This window comes from Melanerpes formicivorus, unplaced genomic scaffold (genome assembly GCF_026170545.1).
Source record: "Melanerpes formicivorus ecotype bairdi unplaced genomic scaffold, bMelFor1.0.p_v2 SCAF_103, whole genome shotgun sequence".
Taxonomy (NCBI): domain Eukaryota; kingdom Metazoa; phylum Chordata; class Aves; order Piciformes; family Picidae; genus Melanerpes; species Melanerpes formicivorus.
Window position 1 is genome coordinate 474,580 of NW_027142455.1, and position 12,769 is coordinate 487,348.

Genomic DNA, 12,769 nt, shown 5'->3' on the forward strand with positions numbered 1-12,769 from the left:
TCCTCACGTCTTCCAGGCCCTTCTGCTTCACTTGGTCAAGGCAGAAGGCCTGATTCTGATACCTTCTGTGGAAGCAATCTCTCATTGTGCAAGTGGTACCTGAACTTCACAGGGCAGGGTTTCCACCTTCAGCCTCAGGAGTGAAGCTCTCGGGGGAAAATTCAATCCATCATTTTCCTTTATTTCACCCAGAACAACCTGTGTAGGACACTGGGCTGTGCAGTCTGCCACAGCTGGAAGCACTTGAGAGGAAGGGGAGGAGAATTACAGACACAATAACATAAGTGGGGAAGTTGACAGCCCAGAAGGGAGAGCCACCCTCCAGGGAGGTCTTGACAGGCTGGTAGAGAGAGCAAGCAGGAGCTGCATGAAGTTTAATGAGGCCAAGAGCAGAGTCTTGCACCTGGAAACACACAACCCAGGAGTACAGCTCAGGTTGGGAGCCACCTGGCTGGAGAACAGCACTGTGAAGAGGGACCTGGGGGATCTTGGTGGACAAAAAGCTCAAGATGAGTGAGCAATGAGCTGCAGGGGCACAGAAAGCTCCCAGGATGCTGGGTTGCACCAATGGAGGTATCACAGGCAGGGATAAAGATGTCCTTGACCCACTCTGCTCAGTGCTGGCCAGGCTGCACTTTGAGCACTGTGCACAGGTCTGGACCCTGCTGTACAAGAAGGATGGGGACAGGCTGGAGAGTGTCCAGAGAAGGGCCACAGGAGTGACCAGAGGTCTGGAAGCCCTGCCATGAGAGGGAAGGCTGAGAGTGCTGGGGTTGCTCAGCCTGGAGAAGAGAAGGAGTAGGGGAGGCCTCATAACCATGAACAAGCACATGGAGGGTAGCTGTCATGAGGAAGGAGACAGAGTCCCATGGTGAAGAGAAGGGGTGATGGGGACAAGCTGCTACTGGGGAGATTCCAGCTGGATGCTAGGGAGAAAGAAAGTCACCATGCAAACTATTGGACATTGGAATAAACTCCCCAGGGAGGTGGTGGATTCTCCTACATTAGACAGGTTCAAGTCCCAGCTTGCCAGGGGCTTGGACCAGCTCATTTCAACTGTATTCTTACTCTGCAAGTTGTACTGAGTGGTTCTTGACATCCCTCCCAACCTGGTGTGCTATCAATCTATAAGTACAATTGCCCACATGGTTGCTTTCCCCCCTGGGCACTGCTGGCTCAGCTTCAGCTGCTGGCATCCAGCCCCCCCAGGGCCTTTCCTGCTGGGCAGTTTGCAGCCACTCTGCCCCAGCCTGGAGCCTGCCTGGGGTGGTTGTGACCCAAGGGCAGGACCCAGCCCTTGGCCCTGCTGAACCTCACACAGCTGACTGCAGCCTGGCCAGGTCCCTCTGCAGAGCCTCCAACCCTCCAGCAGCTCAGCACTGACCCCCAGCTCAGTGTCAGCTGCACAGAGCTGCGGCTGCCTCGAGCCCCTCACCCAGCTTGTGACAGACACTGCAGAGCACTGCCCCAGCACTGAGCCCGGGGCAGCACCACTGCTGACTCAGCACCACCTGCAGTAACTTCCATTCCTTTGGGCCTGGACATCAGCTAGTTCTTAAGCCGGCAAATCTGCAGTACCCATCTGTAATCTCCAATATGGAATACGGGCATTTGGTTTGGTTGGCTGGTTTGGTTGGTTGGGTTGGTTGTTTTGTTTGGTTTGGTTGGTTTGGTTGGTTGGTTTGGTTGGTTAGATGGTTTGGTTGGTTGGTTTGGTTGGTTGGTTTAGTTGGTTGGTTTGGTTGGTTTGGTTGGTTTTGGTTGGTTTGGTTGGTTAGATGGTTTGGTTGGTTGGTTTGGTTGGTTGGTTTGGTTGGTTTGGTTGGTTGGTTTGGTTGGTTAGATGGTTTGGTTGGTTGGTTTGGTTGGTTGGTTTAGTTGGTTGGTTTGGTTGGTTTGGTTGGTTGGTTGGTTGGTTGGTTTGGTTGGCTGGTTTGGTTGGTTTGCTTGGTTGGTTGGTTTGGTTGGTTGGTTTGGTTGGTTGGTTTGGTTGGTTTGCTTGGTTGGTTGGTTTGGTTGGTTGGTTTGGTTGGTTTGCTTGATTTGGTTGGTTTTGGTTGGTTTGGTTGGTTAGATGGTTTGGTTGGTTGGTTTGGTTGGTTGGTTTGGTTGGTTTGGTTGGTTGGTTTGGTTGGTTAGATGGTTTGGTTGGTTGGTTTGGTTGGTTGGTTTGGTTGGTTTGGTTGGTTGGTTTGGTTGGTTAGATGGTTTGGTTGGTTGGTTTGGTTGGTTGGTTTAGTTGGTTGGTTTGGTTGGTTTGGTTGGTTGGTTGGTTTGGTTGGTTGGTTTGGTTGGTTTGCTTGATTTGGTTGGTTTTGGTTGGTTTGGTTGGTTGGTTGGTTTGGTTGGTTGGTTTGGTTGGTTTGGTTGGTTGGTTTGGTTGGTTAGATGGTTTGGTTGGTTGGTTTGGTTGGTTGGTTTAGTTGGTTGGTTTGGTTGGTTTGGTTGGTTGGTTGGTTGGTTGGTTTGGTTGGTTGGTTTGGTTGGTTTGCTTGGTTGGTTGGTTTGGTTGGTTGGTTTGGTTGGTTTGCTTGATTTGGTTGGTTTTGGTTGGTTTGGTTGGTTAGATGGTTTGGTTGGTTGGTTTGGTTGGTTTGTTTGGTTGGTTTGGTTGGTTAGATGGTTTGGTTGGTTGGTTTGGTTGGTTGGTTTGGTTGGTTGGTTTGGTTGGTTTGGTTGGTTGGTTGGTTGGTTTGGTTGGTTGGTTTGGTTGGTTGGTTGGTTTGGTTGGTTGGTTTGGTTGGTTTGGTTGGTTTGGTTTGGTTGGTTGGTTGTTGGTTTGTTTGGTTGGTTTGTTTGTTTGGTTTGCTTGGTTTGGTTGGTTTGTTTGTTTGGTTGGTTTGGTTGGTTTGGTTGGTTGGTTTGGATGGTTGGTTTGGTTGGTTTGGTTTGGTTGGTTTGGTTGGTTTGGTTGGTTTGGTTGGTTTGGTTTGGTTGGTTGGTTTGGTTGGTTGGTTGGTTGTTGGTTTGTTTGGTTGGTTTGTTTGGTTGGTTTGGTTGGTTGGTTTGGTTGGTTGGTTTGGTTGTTGGTTTGGTTGGTTGGTTTGGTTGGTTGGTTGGTTGGGTTGGTTTGGTTTGGTTGGTTGGTTTGGTTGGTTGGTTGGTTGGTTGGTTTGGTTGGTTTGGTTGGTTGGTTGGTTGGTTGGTTTGGTTGGTTGGTTTGGTTGGTTTGCTTGGTTGGTTGGTTTGGTTGGTTGGTTTGGTTGGTTTGCTTGATTTGGTTGGTTTTGGTTGGTTTGGTTGGTTGGTTTGGTTGGTTGGTTTGGTTGGTTGGTTTGGTTGGTTTGGTTGGTTGGTTTGGTTGGTTAGATGGTTTGGTTGGTTGGTTTGGTTGGTTGGTTTGGTTGGTTGGTTTGGTTGGTTTGGTTGGTTGGTTTGGTTGGTTTGTTTGGTTGGTTTGGTTGGTTGGTTTGTTTGTTTCGTTTGGTTTGGTTGGTTGGTTGGTTGGTTGGTTGGTTTGGTTGGTTGGTTTGGTTGGTTTGCTTGGTTGGTTTGCTTGGTTGGTTTGGTTGGTTGGTTGGTTTGGTTGGTTGGTTTGGTTGGATTTTTTGGTGCTTTTGAGCACTGTCAGTATGGATTGCTTTTTTTCCCATGTGCCCACTGGCATCACAGAATCAACCAGTTTGGAAGAGACTTCCAAGACCATCGAATCCAACCAGTCACCCAACCCTGTTTAATCAACTCGACCATGGGACTAGGAGTTACACAAGCTCAGCATTTGGTGTTATGGAAGGATCAGATTCTCATTTTGTGATGGCTTCAGGACCCAAAGCTTTAAGCAGAACTCTGGAGGCCACAAAACTAAAGGCATTGTCCCAAAGATCTGGGAGAGACCTGTGTCAGCCCAAGGACCAGCAATACAGTTCCAGAATGAAATGGCTGTTCAGGCTTTGCTCGCCTTTGTGCTTTCACGTGGCAGGGGACAGAAGCAGCAGCCTTGAAACCCGAGCAGATGTAAAGCTGATGGGGTGGTTCTCCTTCAGATGAGAGAAAGTGACTGTGACAATTATTTATCATTCCTTTGCATGAACTGTAAACCAGGCTGAAAGCAGAAAAGGCGTTCATTCTAGGTCGATCTTTCCACACCTGTAACCAAATCATAGTTTCATAGTTTCATTCAGGGTTGGAAGGGACCACAAGGATCATCCAGTTCCAACCCCCCTGCCATGGGCAGGGACACCCCACACTAGATCAGCCTGGCCAGAGCCTCATCCAGCCTGGGCTTAAACACCCCCAGGGACGGGGCCTCAACCACCTCCCTGCACAACCCATTCCAGGGCTTCACCACTCTCATGGGGAAGAACTTCCTCCTCACATCTAGCCTGAATCTCCCCACCTGCAGCTTCATTCCATTCCCCCTAGTCCTATCACTGCCTGAGATCCTGAGCAGTCCTTCCCCAGCCTTCCTGTAGGCCCCCTTCAGATACTGGAAGGCCACAATTAGGTCACCTTGGAGCCTTCTCTTCTGCAGACTGAACAGCCCCAACTCCTTCAGTCTGTCCTCACAGGAGAGGTGCTCCAGCCCTCTGCTCATCCTCCTGGCCCTTCTCTGGACACGTTCCAGCCCCTCCAGATCCCTCTTGCAATAGGGGCTCCAGAACTGGACACAGTACTCCAGGAGCATCTAAGCCTGTCTCCCACCAGTAACTCTGATGGGCTTCATTCCCTCCTGCTGAATGGCTGATGGGCATTCACTTCACCCTCCTGCCACAGCTTTGGGGGTCACTATCCTTGTGTGATATGAAGCTTCTTCAGAAGCCTTTCCCTACTTTAGGACCAGCAGGTTTTTGGATGGAGAGTGGCTGATATCCTGCAATTCAGGTTTGAAGCCTCTCCACGTGAGAGTTCCAGCGCAGGTAGCACAGTCAGCAGCATGTCTAAGGCATTGCCTTTTCTGAGACCTACTTATGACAACAGTGGCTATGAGTCTACACTTGCTGAGCAGTCCTGGCCTGTTTTACAGCTACCAGACAGCCCCCTGCAGTGTTTTGTTTCATTTGATTTAGCTCAGGATGCTTTGAACGATGCTGTAATCATTCTCTCTCCAAAGCTTTCCCCATCCCCAAACCTTGCAGATCAGTGCAGTCTGTGTCCTTGACACTGAAGCTCCGTGTTGCAAACACTCAGCTCTGAACTTTTGTCATGGCTTGTGTCAGTCTGCAGCTCTTAGAACAGTAAGTCCCAGAATCCAGGGAGCAAGTGCCAAAGGTATGACTGCCGTTACAAGTGATACCTAAACCCAGAGGTTCTCTGTCTCACCCAAATTACCAGCCCCACATGCTGCTGCAGACTGCTCAGGTGCTGTTCAGGACTTAGGGGGGACCTTAGAGCTGCCTTCCAGTAGCTGAGGGGATCCTACAGGAAGGCTGCAGAGAGACTTTTTACAGTAGTGTTCACAGACAGGACAAGGGAAATGGGTTTGAACTGAAGGAGAATAGGTTTCGATTGGACCTTAGGAAGAAATTCTTCACTATAAGGGTGGCAAGAGTCTGGAATGGATTGCCCAGGGAGGCTGTGGCTGCCTCCTGCCTGGAGGTGTTGAAGGCCAGGCTGGATGAGGCCTTGAGAAACCTGAGCTGGTGGGAGGTGTCCCTGCCCATGGCAGGAGGTTGGAGTAGATGATCTCTGAGCTCTTCTCCAGCCAAAACCATTCTATGATATAATCATAGGAGAGCTTTGGACTCTAAATAAGATATGGTAGCTGCCCAAGCCATGAGAAGCACAGAAGTGGAGAGCAGCCACAGGGCCTCTTTGCTTCCCAAACAGTGCTCACTGGACCCTTTGGAGGCTGAGACTGCTCCCTGCCACACTCTATACCTCTGCTGAAATGAAAAGCAAACAGTCCAGTGCTGGGGTTTCTCTGCTGAAATCTTGCTTCCCGAGAGCCCTGGGAGTTGTGTGTCCCTCAGCAGTTGTTTCTTCCCCTGGGGTACTTGTGACAGTGACCCCCTAGCTCCACATGTGGTGTTTCACACTGACCTTTCAAAGGAGCCCCTTTGTAAGGAGGCAGTTGTTTCCAAGGTGATGCTGCCTGCCATTTACAGCTCCAGGCTCTTGCAACCATCTCAACATTAATGATCATGACAGCCTCTTCAGCTGACCCTTTCCCACTCCAGGAGAGGAAGGTATTTTATTTTCTTGAAGTGGTTTCTTTTTTATGCATTTCAGCTACTGCTCTGCCTAGGGAGATGTTGGAGCTTCCTCAGACCACCAACATAAAGGAAATATTATCATGCAGTTGCCTGAGAACAGACTTACCAGAAAGATTCTTGCAAGGTAGGCCCTTTACATGTAGGCCAATGTAGGCTCAGGAGGGGAGATTGAGAGTGGAGAGGAGGAAGAAATTGTTGAGAGTGAGGCTGGGGAGACTCAGCCCCCACCTGCAGCACTGTCTCCAGCTCTGGGGCCCCCAGCACAAGGAGGATCTGGAGCTGCTGGAGAGGCTCCAGAGGAGGCCACCAAGAGGAGCAGAGGCTGCAGAACCTCCCCTGTGGGGCCAGGCTGGGAGAGCTGGGGCTGTGCAGCCTGGAGAAGAGAAGGCTCCAGGGAGACCTCAGAGCAGCCTTGCAGTGCCTGAAGGGCTCCAGGAGAGCTGGGGAGGGACTCTGGACAAGGGCTGGGAGTGCCAGGCTGAGGAACAATGGCTTTGAGCTGGGAGAGAGGAGACTGAGAGTGGAGAGGAGGAAGAAATTGTTGAGAGTGAGGCTGGGGAGACTCTGGCACAGGCTGCCCAGGGAGGCTGTGGCTGCCTCCTGCCTGGAGGGGTTCAGGGCCAGGCTGGATGAGGCCCTGGGCAGCCTGTGCTGGTGGGAGGGGTCCCTGCCATGGCAGGGAGCTGGCACTGCATGATCTTTGGGGTCCCTTCTAACCCAACCCACTCTGTGGATCTATGAATGTGAGACTTGCACTAACAGAAAGAGGGACTTGGGAAGCTGCCCTTCTACTTCTTGACAAGACTGTTTCCAAAGAGGGAACTATGCTTGCTCCTACCTACCCATGGTGTAAAACATGAGTGCCTTTCCCCATCATTCCTCACTGAAGCCATGGTGAGGCAGCCAGGCAAGCCCTGCACAGGACTCTGCCTTTATGCCAGTGACCTTCTTCATTTGTTGTAACCTAGCACAAGAACGTTTTGGAAATGTCAGTTCCCAGTGGCTGTGTCCCTGAGCCACTGCATTTCTCTGCCAGACAGAACAGTGCTGTTAGTTGATTTTGCTTCCTGTTCTCTGTGAGGGAAATCTAGGCAAATCAGCATCTGTGTGCATTGAAACCCCGGGGGACCATGCCTGAGCTGCCTCCTGCAGAGCTCTGTTACCACCCTGTGGCCATCTGGGACATCATCTCTTATTAGAGACGTGCAGGGCTTGTCTGTGCTTCAGTACCCAAGCTGGCAGCCTTCTCTGCTCTGTAGCTGCCCTTTGCCTTCACCAGTGTGCACAAAAATCAGAGAACTAAAGCACTGAGAACAAACAGTCCCAACATGTTCTGCATATTATCAGAAGCAGGGTGGGCAGCAGGGTGGGCAGGAGGGGATCATCCCCCTGTGCTCAGCACTGGGATTTGAGGCCACAGCTGCAGTGCTGTGCTCAGCTCTGGGCCCTCCTGCAGGAAGGCCATTGAGGGGCTGGAGCCTGTCCAGAGCAGGGCAGCCAGGCTGGAGAAGGGCCTGGAGCCCCTGGGCTAGAGGAGGGCTGAGGGAGCTGGGGGGGTTGAGGCTGGAGCAGAGGAGGCTGAGGGAGAGCTCCTTGCTCTCTGCAGCTCCCTGCAGGGAGGTTGGAGTGAGGAGGGGGCAGCCTCTGCTCCTTGGTGCCAAGGGACAGGGGCAGAGGAGATGGCTTTCTATGACACAGTGACTCTGGCAGTGGATAAGGGATGACCTATGGGTGTAATCTATCCGCACTTCTGCAAGGCCTTTGACACAATCCCCACAACATCCTGCTTGCCAAGTTGGAGAGCTGTGGATTTGCTGGGTGGGTGTTCAGTGGCAGGGTGGTCACATCCAGAGGGTGGTGCTCAGTGGCTTGAAGTGCAGATGGAGACCAGTGACAGTGGCATCCCTCAGGGGTCCATACTAGGACTTGTGCTGGTTAATATTTGTACTGATGACATAGTCAGCTTGAATGGACCATCAGCAGGGAGCAGATGGCAACAAGCTGAGTGGGGCTGTTGATATGGCAGAGGGAGAGGATCCAGGGGGACCTGGACAGGCTGCAGAGGTGGCCCAGGTGAACCTCATGGGGCTCAACAAAAGCAAGTGCAGGGTCCTGTACCGGGGTCAGATCAGCCCTCACTATCAATACAGGCTGGGGGAGTAGGTGATAGAAAGCAGCCCGCAGGTAAGAAGCTGGAGATGAGCAGGCAGTGTGAGACTGCAGCACAGAAGGCCAAGGGCAGCCTTGGCTGCATCCAAAGCAGCACTGCCAGAGATCCAGAGAGGTGATTCGGACACTTGGCTCTGGTGAGACCTCAGGTCTGGAGCCCTTAGTAAAGGAAGGACATCAACCTGATGGAGAGGGTGCAAAGGAGGCCACAAAGATGATCAGGGGAATGGAGCAGCTCTGCTATGGGGACAGGCTGAGGGAGCTGGGGGTGTTCAGCATGGAGAAGGCTCCAGCCTGCCACTACATGAAAGGGCTACAAGAAGGCTGCAGAGAGACTGTTCCCAAAGGCCTGCAGGGACAGGCCCAGGGGCAATGGCTTCAAAGCAGAGCAGAGCAGATGGAGATTGGATGTGAGGAACAAGTTCTGCCCCAGGAGGCTGCTGGAACCCTGCAGCAGGCTGCCCAGGGAGGTGGCTGAGGCTCCATCCCTGGAGCTGTTCCAGGTGAGGCTGGAGAGGGCTCTGGGCAGCCTGCTCCAGGGGAGGATGTCCCTGCTGGGGGCAGGGCTTGGGCTGGCTGAGCTCTGGAGCTCCCTTCCAGCCCATTCTGTGATTCTATGGGACCTTATCAATGTCTATAAATATCTGGCAGGTGGGTGTCATGAAGAAGGTGCCAGGCTCTGTTCAGTGGCACCCAGTAACACAAGGAATAATGGATGGAGGCTAGAACCCAGGAGGTTTCAACTCAGCATGAGGGGAAACTTCTTTGATGTGAGGGTGACAGAGCCCTGGGGCAGGCTGCCCAGAGAGGTTGTGGAGTCTCCTGCTCTGGAGACTTTCAATATCCCACCTGGCTGTGTTCCCTTGTGCCCTGCCCTGGGTGACCCTGCTCTGGCAGGGGCTTGGCCTGGATGATCTCTGGAGGTCCTTTCCAAACCCTGACATTCTGTGCTTCTGGTTTATAAGGAGTGATTTTGCCATACCATGTCAGCCTCTGCTACCTCTCTCTCTTTAGATGAAGTCACAATCTCCTTAGTCTCTCTGTGCACAGCATCTGGTCCCTGCTGCTGGAGATGTTCCTCACTTTTCTCTGTAGCTTCTCTGCTTCTGCTGTGCTTTTGCTTTGCATAGAGCACCCAGAATGCTGCTAATGTCAGGGTTGGGGATGGTGCATAATGGTGCTGCCTGGTTTGGGGTTGGCTACTTCCCGTTGTGATTCCCAAGCTCCCATTTCCCTCTCCAGCAGATGCTGAGCTGTGAATGGCACTTTGAGAGGGCTGTGTACAACGGGGGGCAGTTCTTTTGCTGGGGCTCATTTAGCCCTTCATTACCTGCATGCAAAATCAGAGTCCTTTTGCTCAGTGTGGCTGACTGCTAGCATCAGCATTTCATTCACAGTATCACAGTATCACAGTATCACAGTATAACTAAGGCTGGAAGAGACCTCGAGGATCATCTGCCATGGGACTGCCCACTCAGCATCAGCCAAGGCTCTGCATTTGCATGGTGGGTGGCAAACTACAGCCAAGGCTTGGTGTCTTTGGGTTTTACTTCAGTGCAGAGGTAAGATGGATCCAATCACACACAACAGTGAGGCACAGGGTGTGCCAATGAGCAGGGAAATGCAATGAGGAGGAAATGGTTTGGGACCCTTCTTGATTTTTCTACTGAATATTGTCATATTCAATTGAATATTCAATTGAATAAATATGTCATATTCAATTGAATAAATATGAATACTGTCATATCCCTCAGGTTAGGAAGGAGGTTGACTTGCTGGAACAAGTCCAGAGAAGAGCAACAAAGTTGGTGAGGGGCTTGGAACACAGCCCTGTGAGGAGAGGCTGAGGGAGCTGGGGCTGCTCAGCCTGGAGAAGAGGAGGCTCAGGGGTGACCTTATTGCTCTCTACAACTACCTGAAGGGAGGCTGTAGACAGGCAGATGTTGGTCTCTTCTCCCAGGCACCCAGTACCAGAACAAGAGGACACAGTCTCAAGCTGCACCAGGGGAGGTTCAGGTTGGATGTTAGGAAGAAGTTCTACACAGAGAGAGTGATTGCCCATTGGAATGTGCTGCCTGGGGAGGTGGTGGAGTCGCCGTCATTGAAGGTGTTCAGAAGGAGACTTGCTGGGGTGCTTGGTGCCATGGGTTAGCTGTTTGGGTGGGTTGGATTGGTTGATGGGTTGGACACGATGATCTTGAAGGTCTCTTCCAACCTGGTTTGGTTTATTCTAATAAAGGTTTATTCTAATATCCTTTCATTCCAATAGTTGGACTTGGTGATGCCTGGGGTCTCTTCCAAGCTGAATGGTTCTGTGACTCTGAGATTACCTCCTTGCCCTCTTGAAACTCATTGTGTCCCAGTTGTAGCTTTGAAGGCCATCTTTTGTCAGGTGCTTGTCTGCAAGGCTGAGCATGGAGATTCCACTCCAAATATCTGCAGAATTTAGATCTGAGATGGAGCAACCCAAGACATGCTTGGAATAGCACCAGAATGACCATGAAATCGTAATGGCACTAAGACTGACCCAGGAGAGTGCTCCCTGTCTGCTGGTTTTGCTCTTGTTGTTTGCTTTGTTTGGGGTTTTCTGTTGGTTTGGGTTTGCTTTTATTTTTGCCCTTTCTTTCTGAAAAGATACAAACTGTAAAGGGTGAGTCACAGCTCACACAGGGCCAGCTTGGGAGGGACCCCAGGGCTCATCCCCAACCTCTCTGGGTGGTGGAGCAGCTGCAAGGAGCTGGCCCAGCCCCCTGCCAGGCTGAGCCTCCACACTGCCCAGTGCAGGGCATCCACTGCTGCCCTGGGGAGATGATTCCAGTGCCCAGCTGTGCCCATGGGGAACATTTCCTCTGCAGCCCAAGGGGAATGTGCCCAGCAGGGACTTGTCCCCAGCAGCCCTTGGCTGCCCCAGGGGACTCTGTCCCAAGGCAGTCTCCATCCTCCTGGAGCCACCCTGGGTGTCCTGCTCCAAGCTGCTAAGGTCTGCCCTGAGCCTTCTCTGCTCCAGGCTGATCAAAGGCAGCTCTCAGCCTCTCCTCACAGGGCAGAGCTGCCAGGCCTCTGAGCACTCTCCTGGCCCTTCTCTGGACACCTTCCAGCCTGTCCACAGCTTTTTTGTACAGCATGGACCAAGAGTGCAGGCAGAGCTCCAGCTGTGGGCTGAGCAGCACTGGCTAGAGTGGGACAGTGACTTCTTTACCTCTGCTGGTGATGCTCTGGCTGACAGAACCCAGCATCCTGCTGGCTGCCTTTGCCCATGCAGCTTGCTGCTCACTCATGTTGTCCACCAGGACTTGCAGGCTGCTTTCCACAGGGCTGCTCTCCAGTCAGGGGGCTCTCAGTCTGAGCTTCACTGCTGGGTCATGTGTTCCCTGTTGTAAGACTCTGCATTTGTCTGCATCAATTTTCATAAGGTAAGATGAAGAAACCATCATCCCCAGGAGCCAGCACTGGTCCCTGGCAGCCCAGAGCCAGCTGAGTGCTGAGCTGCAGCCAGAGCAGGGAGAGCAGCAGCACAGGGAGGGGATTCTGCCCCTCTGCTCTGCTCTGCTCAGCCCCCACCTGCAGCACTGCCTCCAGCTCTGGGGCCCCCAGCACAAGGAGGACCTGGAGCTGCTGGAGAGGCTCCAGAGGAGGCCACCAAGGTGGGCAGAGGGCTGGAGAACCTCTGCTACAGGGCCAGGCTGGTAGAGCTGGGGCTGTTCAGCCTGGAGGAGAGAAGGCTCCAGGGAGACCTCAGAGCAGCCTTGCAGTGCCTGAAGGGCTCCAGGAGAGCTGGGGAGGGACTCTGGACAAGGGCTGGGAGTGCCAGGCTGAGGAGCAATGGCTTTGAGCTGGGAGAGAGGAGACTGAGAGTGGAGAGGAGGAAGAAATTGTTGAGAGTGAGGCTGGGGAGACTCTGGCACAGGCTGCCCAGGGAGGCTGTGGCTGCCTCCTGCCTGGAGGGGTTCAGGGCCAGGCTGGATGGGGCCCTGAGCAGCCTGTGCTGGTGGGAGGTGTCCCTGCCCATGGCAGGGGCTGGAGCTGGGTGATCTTTGGGGTCCCTTCCAAGCCAACCCTGCTGTGGTTCTGCTGAGCTTCCCCCTCTCTCTGTTGCACAACACCCCCAGTGTTTCAGTGGAGGGATCAATGTGTGTCAAGCTTTTGGCACTCAGGATGTGATGCTCCTCTGCAGGGCTTGTGACAGATGCATCTGGCAGTGCAGCACAGTGAGTGTGAACTGCTTGGCCTCAGCTTGAAACCTGATGCAAACCTTCCAAGGAACTTCATCCTGGGATTTCTTTTTTCAGCACAGGAAATACTCTCAACTTCCAGAGCTGCAGACAGGATCCTTTTAGCTCTACTGAGCTGGCAGTCTGCTGACTTGCTTTAACTAATGACTGTTTCTAATTTGGGCTAAGCAGACTCACAAAGTAGCCTCTTAGAATGACTTTGGTTGGAAGAGACCT